This window comes from Fundulus heteroclitus, unplaced genomic scaffold (genome assembly GCF_011125445.2).
Source record: "Fundulus heteroclitus isolate FHET01 unplaced genomic scaffold, MU-UCD_Fhet_4.1 scaffold_73, whole genome shotgun sequence".
Taxonomy (NCBI): Eukaryota; Metazoa; Chordata; class Actinopteri; order Cyprinodontiformes; family Fundulidae; genus Fundulus; species Fundulus heteroclitus.
Window position 1 is genome coordinate 1,258,594 of NW_023397175.1, and position 21,109 is coordinate 1,279,702.

Here is a 21,109-nt window from a genome sequence, read left to right on the forward strand (position 1 = left end):
ACTTTTGTATATGTAAATATCTGAATAGTCTGAAAATAAGGATAAACAATACTTGAAAAGTTATTAAAAATTTAAAATTAATTCCAAAATGTAAAACCTAAAGGTACTAAACAAAGAAATATTTAAAAGCACAGATCCAAAACACATTCTAATGTATTATAATTCCACTGATTTACAGTAGAATTACTAATCGAGATCTTTTTTGGCTTCTCCGCTCAGACAGCATCTTCGTGGATGATTCCCCCTGCATGCTAACAGGGGCTGCACAGATTCGAAAGACTTTGTCCATTTTTATATACTAAGTTCATGGTTACAGTCTGGGAGATTATTGTGAAAACGTTGAGCCTCCTGATAACTCTTTCCACATGTATGTGGACATCTGCAATCCTTGTGGCAGTTAGACTCTCATTAGAAAACCGTCCTCCTTTTATGGGTGAATGCTGGTAGAACAAGGTTAAATCGCCTCTCAAGCAGATCTCTGATGGTAAAGCCTCTGTATGCCGTCACTTCATCGCCAGGACAAAGATACTCCAGGAAGCCAGCCCCTTCCCTGCCACATACATTCTGTTTTCTTCTTCTTCATCTTCTTCTTTTCTCCTAGGTGTGATCATCAGTGCCTGTAGTGTCAGCATTTTTATTCATAGGTGACTGATTATGGAGCCGTCCGGTCAGCCTCTGCATCACAGTGGCTGTCATCTGTCAAACACAAGACCACAATCAGTTTAGCAGACAGCATTAAACATATCAAGACTACTTAAAACTACGTTAACACCAAGCTAATAGAACAACACCTGGATCATTACTCATTCAAATATTCATATCACACATTCCTATCAGTTTTCATAAACACCCTGAGTTAGTATCTGGGATGCCATTTGTAAGGTTACACAGTCAAGATATAACAGCAATATTTTGGGTTCTTTACTGTCATAATAGGAAAAAAAATAGTTTTTTTAATAGGAAAAAAAAAACTATACAGTTAATCACTACATGACTAACTGTATAGTAGAATTACACAGTAAGGGGAAAAAACACAACATCCGTCATGAATATTTTAAACTCTAATTATAACTAATTACTAGTAACTAGAAATAACCTTAGCACTTCTGTATCTCAAACACTTTTCTTTTTTTACAGATAACAGCACACAGATGTCAGGATTCCATCATAACCTTAATAAAGTTAGGTTGTGGGATGAAACGGAGCTTATACATGACGGAGCCTCTAAAATGGCTGCCCTCCGACCGTTGGAGCTAACTCTTGCTAACGGCAAATATGATACAAGTTCACTCCTTTTCCGTGAGAGTCTAAGCATGTGATTGCAACATCAGTTCCCAATTAACTTGTTATTTTACATTTTAGGGGAGACAGTTTTCACCAGCTTCACATTACTAACCTGTAAACATAGATAGTTTCAGTGAATGAAAGAACGACCGCCGTATTCTTCCCCAAGCTCTGTATGAGGGGAGCGGGGCGGTGCTCCTCACTCTAGAGCCCCTGGTGAAACGCTGTCTACATTTTGGTTCCTTTCTTTCCCTTTTAAATTTGACACAGTATTTCGGTCAATTTCAGTTTAACAAAAAAACTCACGTATATAATACATTGCCATACTCGTAGTTCAGATGGTGGCTTTTATTCTCACAGTTTTTCTCAACTATATATAAAAAAGATGATTAAAATCTCTCACTTTATGGTGTACAGTATCACATTAGCTTACCTGTCTGCTCTCCTCTTTATCACCTTGGAGCTTTTAATGCAACTTCGTAGCCCAGCCACTTTTCTGGCATCGTTGGTCTTCAGTCAATCTTTTGTCTACAAAATTAAAAATAATACGGTCGCTCAGTGGTTTCTTCAGACTTAAAGCTTTTAACCACAGGCAAAGGGATTTCTCGTTCTTCGGCTAAAGGAAGTAGGGCACCTCGCATCCGCAGCTCTTGTACAGTCATATTTACGAGTAATTTGAGACCAAGTAGCTGCATGAGTCGCTTTTTAGCTTGCTCGCTAGACAGGAAGTGACCCGCCAGAAGTCTGGCACAGAAAACCGTCAACTCACTGTCTCCGTACTTCCGTTGAAAATAGGGTGAAATGAGACTTTTTCTTGTTTAATAGATATGATTACAAAACGTCAGGTAGCTACTAATAGACCTCCATTAGAGTTTTTCATCTAATCGGACTGGATGAAGTAATTGAGCCAATCACAACTAGTGCAGCATCCCTGTCTGGCAAGGCTCTTGGTTTGATCCGGAAGAAGCAGTCGGCCGCCGGCCGCTTCTTCTAGTTGTGATCGGCTCAGTTGTTTCACTCTGTCCGATTACATGGAAAACTCAAATGGCTGTCTATTAGCTACCTGACGTTTTGTAATCATAATATTTAAGTAGAAAAACTCCTCATTCAGCTCTATTCAGCTGAGAAAAAAGCTGAGCCCAGCTTTTGTCACGTGCCCAAATGAGCCGATTTCATTGGAGAGAAGTCGCTCGACTCTATCGAGTGCAGATTGCTTTGGCCTGAGTTCATCAAAAGGTCAACAAATTTGCAGGTGAATTTTTGCAGGTGAATTTCAATAGCAAGTGGGTTTGGATCAGTCTCTATTCAATTCAATTCAATTCAATTTTATTTATATAGCGCCAAATCATGAAACATGTCATCTCAAGGCACTTTACAAAGTCAAGTTCAATCATATTATACAGATTGGGTCAGATTATACAGATTGGTCAAAAATGTCCTATATAAGGAAACCAGTTGATTGCATCAAAGTCCCGACAAGCAGCATTCACTCCTGGGGAACCGTAGAGCCACAGGAAGAGTCATCTGCATTGTACATGGCTTTGCTGCAATCCCTCATACTGAGCAAGCATGAAGCGACAGTGGGAAGAAAAACCACCCATTAACGGGAAAAAAAACCTCCGGCAGAACCGGGCTCAGTATGAACGGTCATCTGCCTCGACCGACTGGGGTTACAGAAGACAGAACAGAGACACAACAAGAGAAACAAAAAAGCACAGAAGCACACATTGATCTAGTAATCTGTTCTACATTAGATGGTAGTAGTGGGTGAGCCGTCTTCTCTGGATGATGTCACAGTTAACAGAACGCCAGACCAGGTGTACCTACTATGAAGAGAAAAGAGAGAGAACAGAAAGTTAAAGCAGAAATGACAACACATAATGCATAATTGAAGAACAGTAGAACTCAATATAGTGAGAAAATTAGATCCTGATATACTCCAGTAACCTAAGCCTATAGCAGTAAAACTATAAAGGTGGCTGAGAGTAACATGAGTCACTAGTTATAATTCTTGTCAAAAAGAAAAGTTTTAAGCCTAGTCTTAAAAGTAGACAGGGTGTCTGCCTCACGGACCAAAACTGGGAGTTGGTTCCACAGGAGAGGAGCCTGATAGCTAAAGGATCTGCCTCCCATTCTACTTTTAGAGACTCTAGGAACCACCAGCAGACCTGCGGTCTGAGAGCGAAGTGCTCTGTTAGGAACATACGGGGTAATCAGAGCTCTGATATATGATGGAGTTTGATTATGAAGGGCTTTATACGTTAGAAGAAGAATTTTAAATTCTATTCTTGATTTAACAGGAAGCCAATGAAGGGAAGCTAAAATTGGAGAAATATGATCCCTCTTGTTGATTTTCATCAGAACTCTTGCTGCAGCATTTTGGATCAGCTGAAGGCTTTGAACTGCATTTTGTGGAATTCCTGATAGTAAAGAATTACAATAGTCCAGCCTTGAAGTAACAAATGCATGGACCAGTTTTTCAGCATCACTCCTGGACAGAATGTTTCTAATTTTGGCGATATTCCGGAGGTGAAAAAAGGAAACTCTGGAAACCTGTTTAATATGGGATTTAAATGACATGTCTTGGTCAAAAATAACACCAAGATTTTTTACTTTATTACCAGAGGCCAGTTTAATGCCACCCAGATTAAGTGATTGGTTAAGAAGTTTATTTTTTGAGGACTCTGGCCCAAAGATTAAAACTTCGGTCTTGTCAGAATTTAGATGCAGGAAATTTAAAGTCATCCAGCTTTTGATGTCATCAAGACATGACTGCAGTCGAAGTAATTGATTGGATTCATCAGGATTTATGGATAAATATAGCTGAGTATCATCAGCATAACAGTGGAAATTAATCCCTTTCTGTCTGATAATTTTGCCTATCGGAAGCATATATATAGTAAAGAGAATTGGTCCAAGGACTGAACCCTGTGGTACTCCACAAGTGACCCTAGAGTTTGAGGAAGATTTATTATTAACATGAACAAATTGGAATCTGTCTGACAGATAAGATTTAAACCAGCCTAATGCTTTCCCCTTAATCCCTACAGTATGTTCAAGTCTTTGTAGGAGAATATTGTGATCAACTGTATCAAACGCAGCACTGAGATCTAACAGGACAAGTATAGACACAAGTCCATTATCTGAGGCCATGAGAATATCATTAGTGACCTTCACCAGAGCTGTTTCAGTGCTATGATGAGCTCTGAAGCCTGACTGAAACTCCTCAAGTAGGTCATTACTTTGTAAATGTTCACAAAGTTGATTAGCAACTACTTTCTCAAGAATTTTAGATAAGAAAAGAAGATTAGATATAGGTCTGTAATTTACTAACTCATCTTGATCAAGAGAAGGTTTCTTAAGTAAAGGTTTAATAACAGCTACTTTCAAAACCTGTGGTACATATCCATTTACTAAGGATAGATTAATCATGTCTAAAATAGTGCCACTGATCAAAGGGAATATGTCCTTAAACAACTTGGTTGGGATTGGGTCTAACATACAGGTAGAAGGTTTAGATGAAGCTAAAATTTTAGATAGCTCAGAAAGCTCTACTGCTTCTAAACAGTTCAAACACTGCGCAGATTCTAAAGATTCCTCCAATGCTGCCTCACTTACTGAGGACGAGGTAATCATGTTTGGGAGGATGCCAATTATTTTATTTTTAATGGCATCAATTTTATTTATGAAGAATCCCATAAAATCATTACTACTGAGAGCTAAGGGAATGGATGGATCAACAGAGCTGTGGCTCTGGGTAAGTTTGGCAACTGTACTAAAGAGAAATCTAGGATTATTTTTATTCTCTTCAATTAATGATGAAAAATATGCTGCTCTAACTCTGCAGAGGGTCTTGTTATACAACAATAGTCTGTCCCTCCAGATTAAGTAGGATTCCTCTTGGTGTGTACAGCGCCATTTTCTCTCCAATTTCCTAACATTGCGCTTCAAGGAACGCAGCTCTGAATTAAACCAAGGAGCCAGCTTCCTGTGAATAATCACCTTCTTTTTCAAGGGAGCTACATTGTCTAATGCAGAACGCAATGAGGAAGTCACATTGTTAGCAAAGGTATCGATTTGTGAATGGGAAGAAACAGCAATGCTGCCATCTACAGGGCATTTCTGCAATACTGAGGATATTAAGAAGGGGACAGACTCTTTAAGTTTTGATACAGCATTATCCGATAAAAATCTACTATAATAGAACCCTCTTTTGGCGGTGGAGAATTCAGTTAGATTAAACTCAAATGTTATTAAAAAATGATCAGACAGGACAGGGTTGTGAGGAAATACTGTTAATTCTTCACAATCAATGCCATATGTCAGCACAAGGTCTAAAGTATGGAGCCGAGAGTGCGTCGGTTCATGCACATTTTGAGCAAAACCAATTGAATCTAGGATAGTTTTAAAGGCTACACTAAGGTTATCACATTCAGTGTCAACATGGATGTTAAAATCACCCACTATAATAACCTTATCAGTATTTAACACCAAATCAGATAAGAAATCTGACAACTCATCCAAAAACTGAGTGTAAGGGCCTGGTGGACGATACAAAACAACAAACAGAAGAGGTTTTATTGCTTTGCAGTTTGGATGAGGGAAACTGAGGGTTAAATGTTCAAAAGAACTGTAATTATTAGTTGGCCTGGGACTAATTAATAAATCAGACTGAAAGATAGTTGCCACTCCTCCTCCTCTTCCCACAGATCTGGGAATGTGGAAATTTGAATAACTGGAGGGGGTTGACTCATTTATACTAACGTAGTCCTCTTGTAGCCAGGTTTCTGTGAGACAAAACAAATCAATCTGATTATCAGAAATTAATTCATTAACTAACAAAGTCTTTGGAGGGAGAGACCTTATATTTAATAGACCACATTTTATTATTTTATTTTTAGGTTCAAGGTGAACCATATTAATTTTTATTAGGTTTTTATGATTTGTTCCTTTTAGATCAGTTTTTGATCTGTTAAGTTTTGGCCGTGGGAAAGACACCGTCTCAATAGGATAATGGGTGGGTAACAGTACAGAAGCTGCAGAGAGGTGTGTTAAACTACGGCTCTGCTTCCTGGTCTGGACCCTGGGTTGTCAGCGTTTAGGAGAACTAATAAATCCGGCCAGATTTCTAGAAAGAAGAGCTGCACCATCCAAAGTAGGATGGATGCCGTCTCTCCGGATCAGACCAGGTTTTCCCCAGAAAGTTCTCCAGTTATCAATGTAGCCCACGTCGTTTTCTGGACACCACCTAGACAACCAGCGGTTGAATGATGACATGCGGCTAAACATGTCATCACTGGTCAGATCAGGCAGGGGACCAGAGAAAATTACAGAGTCCGACATAGTTTTAGCAAACTCACAAACCGAAGCAACACCAACTTTGGTGACCTCTGATCGGCGTGACCGGGTGTCATTACCGCCAGCGTGAATAACAATTTTGCGGTATTTACGCTTATCCTTAGCCAGTAGTTTTAAGTAGGATTCTATGTCGCCTGTTCTGGCCCCTGGTAGGCATTTAACTATGGTCCCTGGTTTCTTTAGTGCCACATTTCTCATTATGGAGCTGCCAATGATTAAGGTCGGCTCCTCGGCGAGATTGTCGCTCAGAGGGGAAAATTTATTAGAAACGCAGATGGGTTGGTGGTGATCTGGGGTCTGTAATCTAGAGCTATGCTTCCTACGAACCGTCACCCAGCCAGCCTGGTTACCAGGCTGCTCGGGTGCTACTGCTTTAGGTTCGCTACGTGAAGTTACTCTATGCGGCTCCGCGCTAGCAAAAGAGCGGCTATCAGCTGGTTTTTCAACAGCACGGAGCCGGGTCTCCAATTCCTCGCCTCCAAAGCTACAAAAACACTACATTTATTACATGTACCATCATCACTAAAGGAGGCAGAGGAATAACTGAACATCTGACACAGAGAGCAGCAGATAGGAGACTTAGTCAGACACGGAGAAGCCATTATGAGGCTAAGGCTTGGCTAGCGCTAGGCTAACACTAGGCTAAAGCTAGGCTAACGCCCTATTATCACGCCAAAGAACAAACCGTGTGAAACACGAGGAGTTCCCAAACGTGATGAGCAGCCACAGACAATGTTTTAAAAGTGCTTATGTTTGGAAACAGATGTTACAGCAAAGAGGTTTAAAGATAAAAAGCGAGAGAGCCTGGAGCAAAGCTCCGTCGTTCACACAGCAACAACAGAACGCCAGACCAGTCAGCTCATAGAGTGGTGAGCTCTATGAGCTCACCACTACTTCCCTCTGCGATTTCTGCCTATTCCTCAAGGCTAAACTGCTCCAGCTCCTTCATGTTGGATGGCTTAAACTTGTGAACAGAAACAGTTTCAAGTCTAACCACAGATTCTCAATTGGACTGAGGTCTGGACTTTGACTAGGCCATTCCAACCCATTTAAATGTTTCTCCCCAAACCACTCTGTCAAGAAAATTCTTGTATTTTTTACCATCCATCTTTCCCTCGCCTGGGACCAGTTTCCAAGTCCCTTTCATGGTGGGGATGGTGTTCCTGGGATGATCGGATGTGCTGGGATTGCTCCAATGTGAATTTTAGTCTCAGCTGACCAGAGCACCATCCTCCATTAATTTAGGAAGTTGCACATGTGCTCTTTAGCAAACTTAAACCATGCCATCGTATTTTAAGTAATGGATTTTTCTGGCCATTCTAGTATGAAGCCCATCTCTATACTGCGTGTGGCCTATTGTGGTCCTATGGACAGATCCTCCAGTCTCTGCTGCCCCTCTGGTCAATGCCCTATATTTGCCCAGTCCGGGAGATCTGGTGGGCTTTTTTATATTTCTATAACCCTACCCTGGCTTGTACTTCTCAACAGCTTTGACCCTGACTTGTCTAGAGCCCTCCTTGGTCTTCATGGTGTGATGCCCCATGCTTAATGATGCTGGGGTCTTTCAGAAAAGGTGTGTTTATACTGTCAGATCACATGGCACTTAGATTGCACACGTGTGGACTTCATTTCACTAATTATGGGACTTTTGGATACATATGTGTCGTGGGTTCCTGCTAACAGCCCCTGTGGTGGGCCTTGACACCGTAGACTTGACTCCAAAATTATGAAAAAATCACAGAGGGCATGTCAACATCTTCAGGTTATGATTTTTATTTTCACACCTTCCAAAAATAATGTGCAGAGCAACAGGGAAAAATGTTCAAAAATAATCTGGGTACATACATAGTATTTACATCTCTTCCATCCTTTCAAAAAATACTTGTTTTTGTGCTGCACATCAACGTTACCTTCACTGTAACCAGTCCAGACTGACCCAGAAGGGCCAGTAGCTCTTCTTATAAATCCTAAGCTCCACCCCACAATTAGATCAGCAAACAATTGAGCATGTATTTTATTACATAACACAAAAAAACAAAAAAAAAAAAAAAAACTTATCCCAAGAAAACAATTTCCTGTTTCCATTCTGAAGCTACTTTCTTTAGTTAAAAAAATATATATATAATTAAGCTTGCTGGCAGAAAATCACTGACTTCCTTTATGGGGAAAAAATTGGATTGTGCCACAGTCGGACAAAACAACGCTACATGGGTGAGTGCAAACGTGTGCATATGTTTAAGTGTAAATGTATGAGTTCCGCTTAATGGGCATCGCCAAGTGTGGACCCTTGGTCGCGCCACATCTTACAAAAGGGGAAGGTGAGTAGGTAAAGCGATCCGGTGGTAATTATCACACACGGAGAGGGACACGTAGTTAAATCGGTGTGTACACACATGCATTGCTCTGTGTGTGTGTGTGTGTGTGTGTGTGTGTGTGTGTCTGTCAGCGGGAGGGACCGCGCTGCCCCTTCACAATATGCATATGCCAATTTTCATTTATTTTATTTTATTTAAATGCATTTAAAAAAAAAAAATCACCAGCTTTGACTAATTGTTGTGGACTCATCATGTACAATGTAGTTATAAAACATTTAATTGACAGTTTGGAATGTAACAAATAGGTAAAAAAAAAAAGAGGGTTGAATACTTCTCCATGGCACTGTAGGTGCTCAGCTATACATGTTTTTTTTTTTTGGTGTATTTGCAAGCTTTCGATCTCGGCATATTTCCTACAGTCAAATGAAAAAAAATAAATTCTTGAAACAGGCTTGATATGGTAGCTTTGGCAAGCTCCAAATGTTTTTTTTTTGTGTGTGTTTTTTTTGAGAATCAGGATTGATATTTCTGTGGATAGTAACAGCAGAAGCATCCAGCTTGGATTCATTTTCCACAGTAAACAAGAACAAAATCACAGATAGTAAGAAGGAATGGAAAGAAAGACAACAAGATCTACACCTCTCTGTTTCCATTATTTGGACCAGTTTTTTGTCTTCTTTCTCAAATCCTTTCTTTGTACTCTGAAAAATGGTAAGGAAACGTTTTCGTAGTAATGTTTTAGTTACAGGTTTAATAGTTTTGTCCTTGGATTTCTTCAGTTTGTATTTCCTTACAGAGACATGTTCTTGTTCTGTCCTTAATCAATGTAACTTTCCACTTCCTCTCAATCGATGGACCAGGAGAAAAATAAACCACCTTCCCTTTTCTGCGTCCGCCTCTTCTCTCAGTTTTTTTTTTCCTTTTTTACCCCGATGGTACACTTGGTTCTTGCACTTTAATAGAACATTACAATTCACAACAGGTATAGGTGAAACCACATATTTACATTCGCTGCATGACACAATCTTTTTTTCTCCCTATCGGAGGTAAATAAATCAGAACTTTTTGGGGTCATTCAAGATTATCTAAATCCTTTCTAATTGCTAAAAGTCAGAAACAAATGAAAGATAGCTTCAAACATTTTAGGAAAGCCAAGATAATGATATCATGGCTTTGCAAGATTGTGAATTTCCAGATATCTGAAGGTCCCACGTTTCTGTTTAAACAGTTTTAGTGCGAGTATAAACCTCATGGCAATGTCCAGCCATCATACTATTCAGGAAGGAGCTGTGATCTCTGTTCTGGAGATGAACGGGTTCTGGTGGGAAGTGTGTGAATCATAGCCTCGTGAGACCATCCTGATCTCGCGAGCTTTCAAGGTTTCACTCGCAGATCAGTCTGGCTACTCTCCGTTAAAGAAAATTTGGAGCCGTTCACCAAACGAACGTCCAATCAGCGTTGGCTTTGAGGCGGGTTGAGGTGTGACGCAACGGGAAGATCGACAGTTCAGTCTAAAGAACATGGCGGCTTCAGCCGATGGAACTAGCGTTAGCGTGGCTATCGAGCAAGTTTTATCGGCATTACAGAGTATTTCTTTGCTGAGCTAACGAGCCTTTACCTGCAGCAGCAAGAGTAGCTTGGCTTGTGGTTGTGTTTTCGTCAACAGAGCGACGACGAAGCATGTTGACGAGTACGTCAAATGCTTCGTTGATCTGATTGGTTTATTTGGCTTGTCTATCACCAACATAGGCCAATCAGCTAACCAGTATTTTCGCCCCTTCCCAAAATTACTTCAACGGAAGGTTTCCAGATGGATATGCGAAGCAAATCTATCTGGCGGCGTCAGGTTATGTGAATCAGCCCCAGAACAAAAACCTAAAGACCTGAAGACATCAGCCAGGGAGTTAAAGCTTGGGCACAGATGGATCTTCCACATGGACAATGTCCCTCAACCACTATCCTATCCTATTAGTGACAAAAGGGCTTAAGGACAGCAATGTTAATGTTTTGGAGGCTCCATCATAATGTCCTGATCTCAGGCCCACAGAACCTTAGTGGGCAGAGCTGAAAAGGTGTGTGTGAACAAGTAAGCTGTTGAATAAAATGTTCATGCAGCCTCGTTTATGACATAATGTAACCTGTCCTGTACAACAGATGTCCATTACAAACCGATATAAAAAAGAGCATCCACCATCTTGTACAGTAGATGGCCTAGATCTTAGTTTATTTCTTGTACATCAGATGAGTGGTGATGGGTAACTCTGAAGGGTCAACAATTCTGTTAGAAAAGCAGATTTCTCTCTGTCACTGTAAAAGAGATCCACAACACATTTTGAGACACGTCCCCTTCTGTAAACTGTTGTCAATTTTCGGAAAAATGTAATAAAAGCTTTTAGTATAAAGAACACCAATCTCCTTATTGATAATACAGGATAATATGTTTTTTTTTTCCTCAGCAATTGGCATTGTTGGCAGGATCTCTTTAACTGTTTTGTTTTTTTCCGGGGATGTTGACTTTAGAAGTGCCTGATCAAGCTTGGAAGAGCTGCCCAGCCTCACCTCCAAGGACAGTCTAAGGGATAAATAAATTCTGACTTAAGGCATCCAGAGGTCAGCTGGAGATCCCAAACCTAATTTGTTTTATTAGAGATGGTGAGAGATCTTCTACCCATTTTGTTTTGCTCTGTCAGATGGAATGGACCAAAATACCAGCAAACTACTTTTAGAGGATTGTGGAAGAAGACCCAAATCATTTAACCTGAGTCAGACAGTTTAAAGAGCAATCCCACTAAATGTGTGTAAAGGTTCTAATTAGAACGAGTACAATAAGGCTTCCCTTATAGAGGGCTAATAAGTAGTTTATAAATATGTTAATACTTAATCTGTAAACACTTTATGACTCATTCATAAGTATTTATTTTACCTTAAGTATGGGCAACTGACCAGTTTCTTGCCAAATAGTGAGCCTAATCTGTTCAGCTATATTTTTCATGTAGAGTTGCTTATATTAAACATTTCAGACTAAGTTACCACCTTGAAAGCACAAACTTGTCAGTTTTCTCTCTTGCTCGCTCTTAATAAACACTTATAAATGAGTTATAGTTATAGTGTTTACAGATGGATTTATAACATACTTATAAACTATTTATTAGCCATCTGTTAGGGGAGCCATGTTGTAAAGTGGTACCAAAAGTGTAATAAACAGTCTGTGATTCATGAATTAAGGCAATGCCACCGCTGGAGAGATTTGTGCAGTCTGTGTCTGGCCTGTTTGCAGTGCTTCCGACACTGCTATGTAAATTCACCTAAAACAGGACAGAGCACATTTAGACTGAATGTGGAATGCTTGGCTTGGACGATTTGATCAGAGGTGAAGCCACGACATCATAAGATAGAATGAAGGCTTAACCTTTGTATGTTTTAAGTCTCCTGAAACCCTGTTTCCATGTGCCTGCAAAGCCAAACCACTGAAAATCTTTTTCATATTCACACAACACTGTTTCCATGTCTGACATGTACATTTTTCACTTACATGCTTCTAGTGTGATCACAAACCCCACAAGTAGAGAGCCAGGTAATCTACCGAAACATATTTCATTAGAGCTAAATGTTTAATTTTTGAAACATGCTCATCTCCATTTGCCCTGTCAAATGCAGATCTACTCAGGATAACAAGCTTTTTAACCAAATTTTGGAAAGCTAAGAGGAAACTGCCACTTCCACTCAGCTCAGCCATCCGGCAGTAAGGGAATGAGACGGGTGAGGTGCCAGGCGAAGGCATGGCGATGAAGAACTTAGCCCTGAACACTTGTTTTTGTTTTTCATCCTTGCTAGAGTTTGAGCATGAGCTCGGTAAGAGAACCTCCATCAGTGCTGTCAGTCTCTCGCGGCTTGTGCGTGTGTTTTTCCCTCACATGGCTGCTTCGCGATGATGAGGCTTTGATGATGTGGGCGTCAGAGCTGGAGCGTCTTCTGCCAAGAGCCTGCCGTCACAGATGGAAGTTCAGGAAAGGAGGAGGAAATAAGAAAGTAGCCCTGACTTAGAGTGGGTAAAACTACGCTGAGATTAATGATGGGACAAACGCTCAGGCAGTGCCATGTGTCACATTCTGTCGCTGGAACATGATGAAAGAAGGACTGTGTATTTTCTCATGCAACTCCCGCTGTTGCCACACAGCTTGCTGAGGTGCTTTTAGTGTGAATCGGCATGGAAGAGAGAGCACAAAATCTGTACCGAGGTTTCAGGGGTTTTTTTAATGCTCGATTTTTTTCTACACATGCTCTGTGTTTGTTTGTTTGTTTATTTGTTTGTTTGGCATTCATGGAAATAATGGTCATATCTGAGCAGGGCATCTTTTTTCACATGTTACCTGTCTTTTCCACATGACTTGTAGGAAGCTGCAAGCACGGGTTGTCTCACCTGAGCTGTGGATCTCAGTTACAAAGGGCAGCATGGTGGAGCAGTGGTTAGCAGGGAGCCTTTCTGCGTGGAGTTTGCATGTTCTCCCTGTGTCTGCGTAGGTTTCTTCTGGGCGCTCCGGTTTCCCCTACCACTAAAGATTTGCTGGTCAAGTCTGCCATTAGTGGTGGCACACTCAGTCACAACGGCTCAGGCTAGCCCTCCATCTGATCTACGAAATTTTGTTGTATGCGTAAAGACAAATAGAGCACCTTATCCTTATAGGTCTCTGATTAATGCTGTCCTTTCCCACCCTGTTATTTGGGGGTTGGCCATCTCAGCTGATGATAAAAAGTCAGAAATAATAAGAATCAGTGGACAGAGGCTGATTTTGTTGTTCCTCTACAATCTGCTGTGCTCACAGACCTTCCTCGCTGCTGGCTGTTGATGTGGTAACGCTCTAAATTCCTGTCTGAGTCATTTGGAGGAAGGTTGTTAGGTTATTGTTTACAGTGCAACCTTTTTCCCGCACACATACGGTGGCCCCGGGGTCCCCTGACCCGTGACATTGGTCGCATGTCAGCTGCTTTGCAGTGATTGGTGTAATTGCAAAATTACTCTGGAATATGTGCCACTGCCCTCAGAATCCTCCTGTGTGGAGTCAGTAGGGCCTAAGGCATTCAGACAAGGTTAAGACCTTCAAATATTTCCTTTTTAAAGCAACATGAGAGACTTGATCATTTTAACTTTCATCTTTCCTGATGATTTTATGTCCTGAAGGAAGTATGGCTGTTCTATCCTAAATGACCTTATAAAGAGTCTGAAATGCAACGTCTTGATGCTTCTTAGATAAAATTATTGTGGATAGCTCTTAGATAATATTACCTGTCATAATTTTTTTTATTGTTCATGAAGAAATAACGGTCAAGTTGGCCTTCAGTGTGTGCACAGCTGCTGTGTGGTTGAGCCGCACAGTGCCTTTCATCGCAACCACAAAGATAATTGTATTTTAATGGGATTTTACATGACAGAGCATGGTAGTAGCGCAGACTTGTGAAGTGGAAAATCCACACCAACTATCCAAGTGGAGTGAATTTCTCTGCAACCACCCTGATGTCTGCTAATGCACATGAAGTTTTCACATCTTACTTCTGACAGGAGTTCTTCTCGGATCACAATGTATTCATGACGTGTTCGGTTTGTCCTGGAAGTCGGAGTGTGAGTGACGTCTCCCCCAAATTGGGCGGGGTCCAGCTGAACATTGGAAAGCAGCCCTATTTGTTTTGGTGCAAGCTATTAGCAATATAGTCATGTAAATTTACATTCCTCCCCATTTTAATCATAGAAACGAAACAAATATTTCTTACAGGAATACACATGCCTCTGGTTAATGAGATACAAATCTTCAAGAATGCCAAATGAAGACTTTATACACACAACTTTCACTATTTTCAAAATGCACAGCAGCAATACTGAATAGAAAACTTCTTCAAGCACCCGATTTTCACAACAGGATTCTAATTTTAAAGGCGTTCATATTGGTTTTGCAACAGAGTCCACAAAGAACACATGATTACCTCAATCTTTAAGCAGATCATCTCAAACTAGCTTCCATGTCCCTGCTGAAGGAATGGATCCCCCATACCAATGTTTCACATTTATTGGTCAGGTGTCTTCTGAAGGCAGTCCATCACTTACCTAATTTGGAATTACAGAAGCACTCAATTATGCTGGACTTTGTTTGGGTTCATCTGAGTAAAAGAGACATAATGCACATGCATGTAACACTCTTCTTGATTTCATCCAAGGAGCATTGTCTCCATCCATCCTTCCTTCCATCCATCCATCCATCCATCCATCCATCCATCCATCCATCCATCCATCCAATCAAATAGTTTCACAGCATTATTAAACCTGTCCTCTGTATAAGCATTTGTGTTTTTTTCATAGTGAATTTCTACTTGATAAATAGGCAGAAAAGGACAAATACTGGGAAATATGCAGGAATCTGGAATAGTGTAGAAGTTGGTCGTACGGAAATGTGTTGGAACGTTCGCATTTCCTCTTGCATATTTTGCATATTGTGCAGCACCACACACGCTGCACCAACTCCTGTTCTCATATTAGAAGGCTGTAGTGTCTTCGGCTGGGTGAGCCTGTAGGTTCTTTCTGCAGTTCTGCAGGCTGTGTTAATGTGTCCCTCAAGGATGCTGAATGGATTCTAGTTAGCACGGCAGACCCCAATGAACATACAGCAGAGGAAGCCTGAATGTGAAGCATGTTGTAGAACAAAAGGATGTCCATGTTGTTTCTGTTTTAGCACTTTACACCTTTGTTTATACTGTTTTTGTCCCCTAGTATCTGATTTTCTTCTGATGAACCCCAAATGACATCAGTGATGACACACAACGTCACCATAGACTCATATTCCCTGTTATCATGCAGAAAATGATTCAAATTCCTGAATCCTTCTTAATCTTACTGAAGAGTCAACCTCCTGGGTAATAAGGGATTAAATATATTAGAAACAAAAGAGAATGGTGCTGACACACTTCAATAATTTACTCTTATTTAATTGCAGCTTTTAAATATAATCTAGTGCATCTGGTGCTTCGAGAGGTCTGCCTTTTAATTGAAAGAGACCATTCTGTACCAGACTGCTACCATTTCAGTAGTTGGACATATGTAAGTCTGGATCTTGTCTGGGCAATTCTGAGACGTGAACATATTTGATCTAGATCATCATGATGCAGCTCAGCTGTATCTTTAGAGTCATCCATCTTACTATGAACTCTAACCAGCTACCTTGCTGTCCCTGCTAAATACAAGCATTCCCACAGTCACAATGGGGATTATTTGACCAGACCAGCTATTTCAGCTTTGTGGTGAACTGCAAACTAGATGCGTTCTGACCTTTTTATTCAATAGCTTTCTTCTTGCCTCTATTCCATAACACTCAGATTTCTAGAGTTTACCACTAATAGTTGTCCTGTGGACAGATTCTCCCACCAGAGCTATGGATTTATCCAGTCACCTGTATCTATGTGGAAGTATGACATGAAAGTCAAGCCTCAGAAATACTGAATTTTGATAATTGGTTGCTTCATTCATGCATTTGGGTTTTTTGGGTGTGGCTTTTGGATAATTGCATGGACATGGTAACTCAGATTGCCCATGGAAGTTATAGCACACATCTCGATTCCTCGCCACACCTATCCATCCATCCACCTGTCAATATGCCTGCGCTAATCCAAGATTGGGTCACGGGGGCAACCGGTCAAGGAGAGAAACCCAGATGTCTCCCTTCCCAGCGACATCCTCCAGTTGATTCTGGTGGATCCCGAGGCTGTTCTCATACCAAATGGGATTTATAGTCTCTCTTGCAAGTCTTGGGTCTCCTCCCGGTGGGATGTGTCTGGCGTCTTACGGTTTGGCCCACATTAACTTGGAATAACAATAAAGATATAGAGGTGGAGGATAGTAGGTACATCCATGCATTCTTTGGCAGGCCCCAGGCAGGTTACATCTGAAGACAATCATTTGGGCTGGATTTTAATTAGGGGAATCAGCGTTAAAGTTAAAGATCGGGTGTGAAGTAGAAATGGGATGACAAGTATTTTAGTCAACAGTGTGACTGTCACTTTGTGGAAGCTTGATACCGGCTACCATTTTGCAAGCACATTTCACCACAGCAGCTTTCTTGTGGATGGCCCAGGAAGCTTAATGTGGGGCTCGTTTTTGCAGCCTTATCTCTGAACAGATTTGAACAAATTTGTAACACATTACATATATATATATATATATATATATATATATATATATATATATATATATATATATATATATATATATATATATATACAATCATTGTATAATCATTTAGGCCTTGCGTCCACGTGGAAATATGATGATAGGAGTCTTGAACGTTTTGGTAGCATCCTTTAAGATGAAAGAAATGTCAAAACACCGTGATTGTGTTTTATGCAAACAAGAGGAGAAAAAAAAAACGTTTTAGGAGGACAGTAAGGTCTAAGAAACTGTTGCCTACTTTTCACCACCTACATGAAAGCCGGACATACTGAATAATCTTTAGGGTTATTAGCAGAAAAAACATGTTACAGCTTTATCCCTTTCCTGAATTATTGCTGCCAGAGTTGATCACAGAGCTAAAAGTAGACTGTATTTTCAAATAGATACATCGCATCAAGCCAACGCAAAGAACACATGTTGGGGAGCAACATGCTGACTTTGCAAGGGGTTTTAATGGATTTGATCTTGATACAGTGGGATACAAATAGAACTGCAATGGATGAAAATGACCAGGTGTTACCGAAGACGTGATTCGTATTGCTGGAGTCAACCCCAGAGTCGGCTTTAGTTAAAAAATGTTGCAGGCTTCATAAAGCTGTTCAAAGTTGAAGTCACCCGGATGTCTTCTGAGATCAACTCCATGATGTGACCCTGTAATGCGATAGCTGATTTGCTCTGTCAGCTGTGGTGTGTTTGTTACACCACTGAACTATAACTCCATCAACATTCGCCTAGCCCCATGTTGGCTTTCACATGCCCCCCTTCTAATTACACAGCACTGTCGGAGAATTCCCCAGACTTTGATCTAGTTCTGCTCACCTAATTTCGCCTCTGCCGCTTTGACCTGCCCAGTATATCTGAAGATGGACGCAGCTGAGCACAATATGCTTTCGCCATCAGGCTATTTGATGTTTAGAGCTCCGTTCACACACTGCAGGTCAGATTATCTGAGCTAAGAGTGTGCTGTAAAAAAATATTTGACCCTTCACATATTCATTCAGTTTTTCTGGTTTACTGTCACACTCATAGTTTTAAGACAATTAAACACACGTACAGTAAGTCAGAAATGGCCCTTTTTTTTTTTAGATACATTTCAATAATTATGGGAAATAAGCCACCCAAACCAACCTGACCCGACCTGAAAAGTAATTGCCTCCTTACCTTAACAACTGCTTGAGCCGCTCTTAGCTGCAACTGTCAACAAGTGTCTGTGGAAACTGATAATGTGTCTTTTACATCGCTAAGAGGAAATTTTGGCCCACTCTGCTTTATAGAACAGTTTTTTTTTCATATAACCACATCACTGGGTTTTCCAGCATGAGCAGTCTGCATCAAGAATATCCCACAGCTTCTCATAGAGAGAGGGCTTGGGATTGGACTAATCAAAGTACAGATTTAAATCTGAACTTTAGATCAGGCATTGATTAGTCCAATCCAATGCCCTCCCTATTTTTTTTAGCCCTGCAGAGGTGGACCACTGGTGTGTTTTGGATCATTGTCCCGCTGCATGACCCTAGCTTACTTGTCCAATATAGGCACATCCCTTCTCTAAAGGTGTCCAAGGTGCCTCTAGCTGTGTCTTCACACTGCTGTATATGAGCTGTCCCTCTGTTATGCTCATTTCTAAATCCTCTCCATCCTGGTTCTTGACACTGAATCCCTACATTTTTCAGACTGCCTTTTCTAGTGGGCACCACCTTCTCCGCATCGTAAATCGCAGCTGGTTCCTTTACCACCTGGTAAGGCTCTCATTTCACTCCCGCAGCTGTCACTCTGTCACAGATCATCCCTGAAAGTCGTCCCCTTCCTCTCTGCCTTGTCTGTGCATCCTTCTTCACCTCTCTTGAGCATTACCTGTTGTTCTTGAAGGGACTTGAACTAATTCACCTTCAGCATCTCTATTCCTGCAGCTACCCCATTTCAGCTGCCTTCCTCTAATTCACAAATGGATTCTGTCTTCTTGTACTGACTTTCATTATTTTCCTCTGCAGGGCATACCTCCACCTCTCCGGTCTCTCTTCCATCCCCTCCCTGTTCTCACTATAAATCACAAAGTCATCTGCAGACGTTGATGTTTGTTTGTTTCGTTTGTTTTGTTTGTTTTTCACCTGACCTGATTGGTCAGCCTGTCACTATTTCTTCACAAGGCTTTATCAATAAAATCTTAATCAACTCCCTTGTTCTAAATTGCACAATGCTGAGAGTTTAAAACAACTCACTGCAACTTGAACTTTAAAAGACATAAATAGATATGTGCCATTTCCCGTGTTTTAATCAAATCAACAACTTGCACTGACTCACAAGAGTCTGCCCTGTGAACAGTGTGTGCTCCAAGCTCAGGCACTTGGCATTCAGCCGGGGTCGCAGCTTGCTCAGAGAGCTGCAGTGCCATTTCACTCCTTCATATATGTTGCTAATGCCACGCTGCTGTCATCTGCTGCTACTTTTTAAACATTAAGCTGAGCACAAAAACATGCTATGACATTTTGATAAAACTCCCATGGTATTTTCAGAATTTGATGAGATTCGTTTTCAATTCGAGCTCAGATTAAGTCGGTACTGCTTCTCTAAACGGCCACCTGTGAGGGGGCTTTGTGCATATTTACGCGTGCATTTCTGTTGACAGGTGGATTTCTCTTGTCTTTAGAAATCAACATCCAGGCTTATTTGGCGGTTTGGTTAGTACAGTGGTTCTCAAACTTTTTCTGTCATTCCCCACTTCGGCCAAGGGGGAATTTTTAAGCCCCACCTGTCCCCATTGCCCCAACACAATGCTAATGAAATATGCAACAATCTTAAAATGTTCCAATTTTATTGAAGTAACAAGTAGTATTTAAATACAAACTATCTACATCAAATAACAGCACGCTCAAACATAAAGAAAATAAAATGCAGCTGTGTCAAAATTTGTATCAAGCTCAAAGATAGAAAAAATTAAAGTGCCACTCTGCAATCTGTTAATAAAATAAAATAAGTGAAATCCATCTGGCAAGACAGGTCTATTTATCACTGCATTACTGGCTGCAATGAGCCTGTTTTGCATTGCAGTTTCTCAAAATGGGGTTGCAGGCTTGATACTGCCACTCTCAAGTCATGCTCAATGTTCAGCTGAGATCTGTATTTTGTTTTCAGTGAAGCAACAGCTGAAAAGCCCATCTCACAGAGATATGATGTGGCAAAGGGAAGAAGAATGCACACAGCTCTCTGCCCGATGAGTGGATACTCCCTCTCCACTCCGAACCAGAATTCACTAAGAGTCTGAGCATTAAACCTGAGCCTCAGGGTGTAGTCAGATGTCATGTCAATAAACTGGTCCTCCTCAGCAGACCTAAAATCAGCAGGTGCTGCAGACAGAATAGAAAAAAAATAGACTTACTTTATTTTTCATTGCATAATAAACACAAAGAAATCAGTTTGACAACAATCCATTCCAGTTAGTAGCATACAACAGAAATAGATTCATGTATAATATATGAGTATAATATTCAATAAAATGTCAAAATACCAACCTGCTGCATTGAATGGATCCATAACCCAGGCATACTAAGTACTGTTGTTTGGGAAGTATTTTTGAAACAATCCACTCAGGGAAGAGAGGTGCTGCTTAATACATGGGATCACTGTGGTGGCTCCAGATTCAGTGGTATCAGCAACTTCACTCAGGTTCTCAAAGACATCTATGTTTTGCTGATCGAGGCGCCTGCCCCATACCTCAAGCTTTCGGATGAATGCGGTGATCTTGTCTGCCAGGTGAGGTAGGTGCTTGTCTTTGCCTTGAAGCTGAAGATTTAATTCAGTTTCAGCTTGCCAAACACATCGCTGAGGTAGGCCAGTTTCAACAGAAATTGTTCATCCCTGAACTTGCTTGCAGACTCATACATGTGCTCCTCTTCCAAGAAGATCCGAATCTGTGCCCTGAGCTCAAAGACGCGCGACAGCACTT

At 40.8% G+C, this 21,109-nt stretch overlaps 1 protein-coding gene across 2 annotated transcripts in view; it reads left to right on the forward strand.

Annotated features, from left to right (window-relative positions):
* LOC118561818 (neuroligin-4, Y-linked) overlaps positions 1-21,109 on the forward strand; it is a 71,929-nt gene that overhangs the window by 23,358 nt on the left and 27,462 nt on the right. The gene's annotated exons all lie outside the window — the stretch shown is intronic.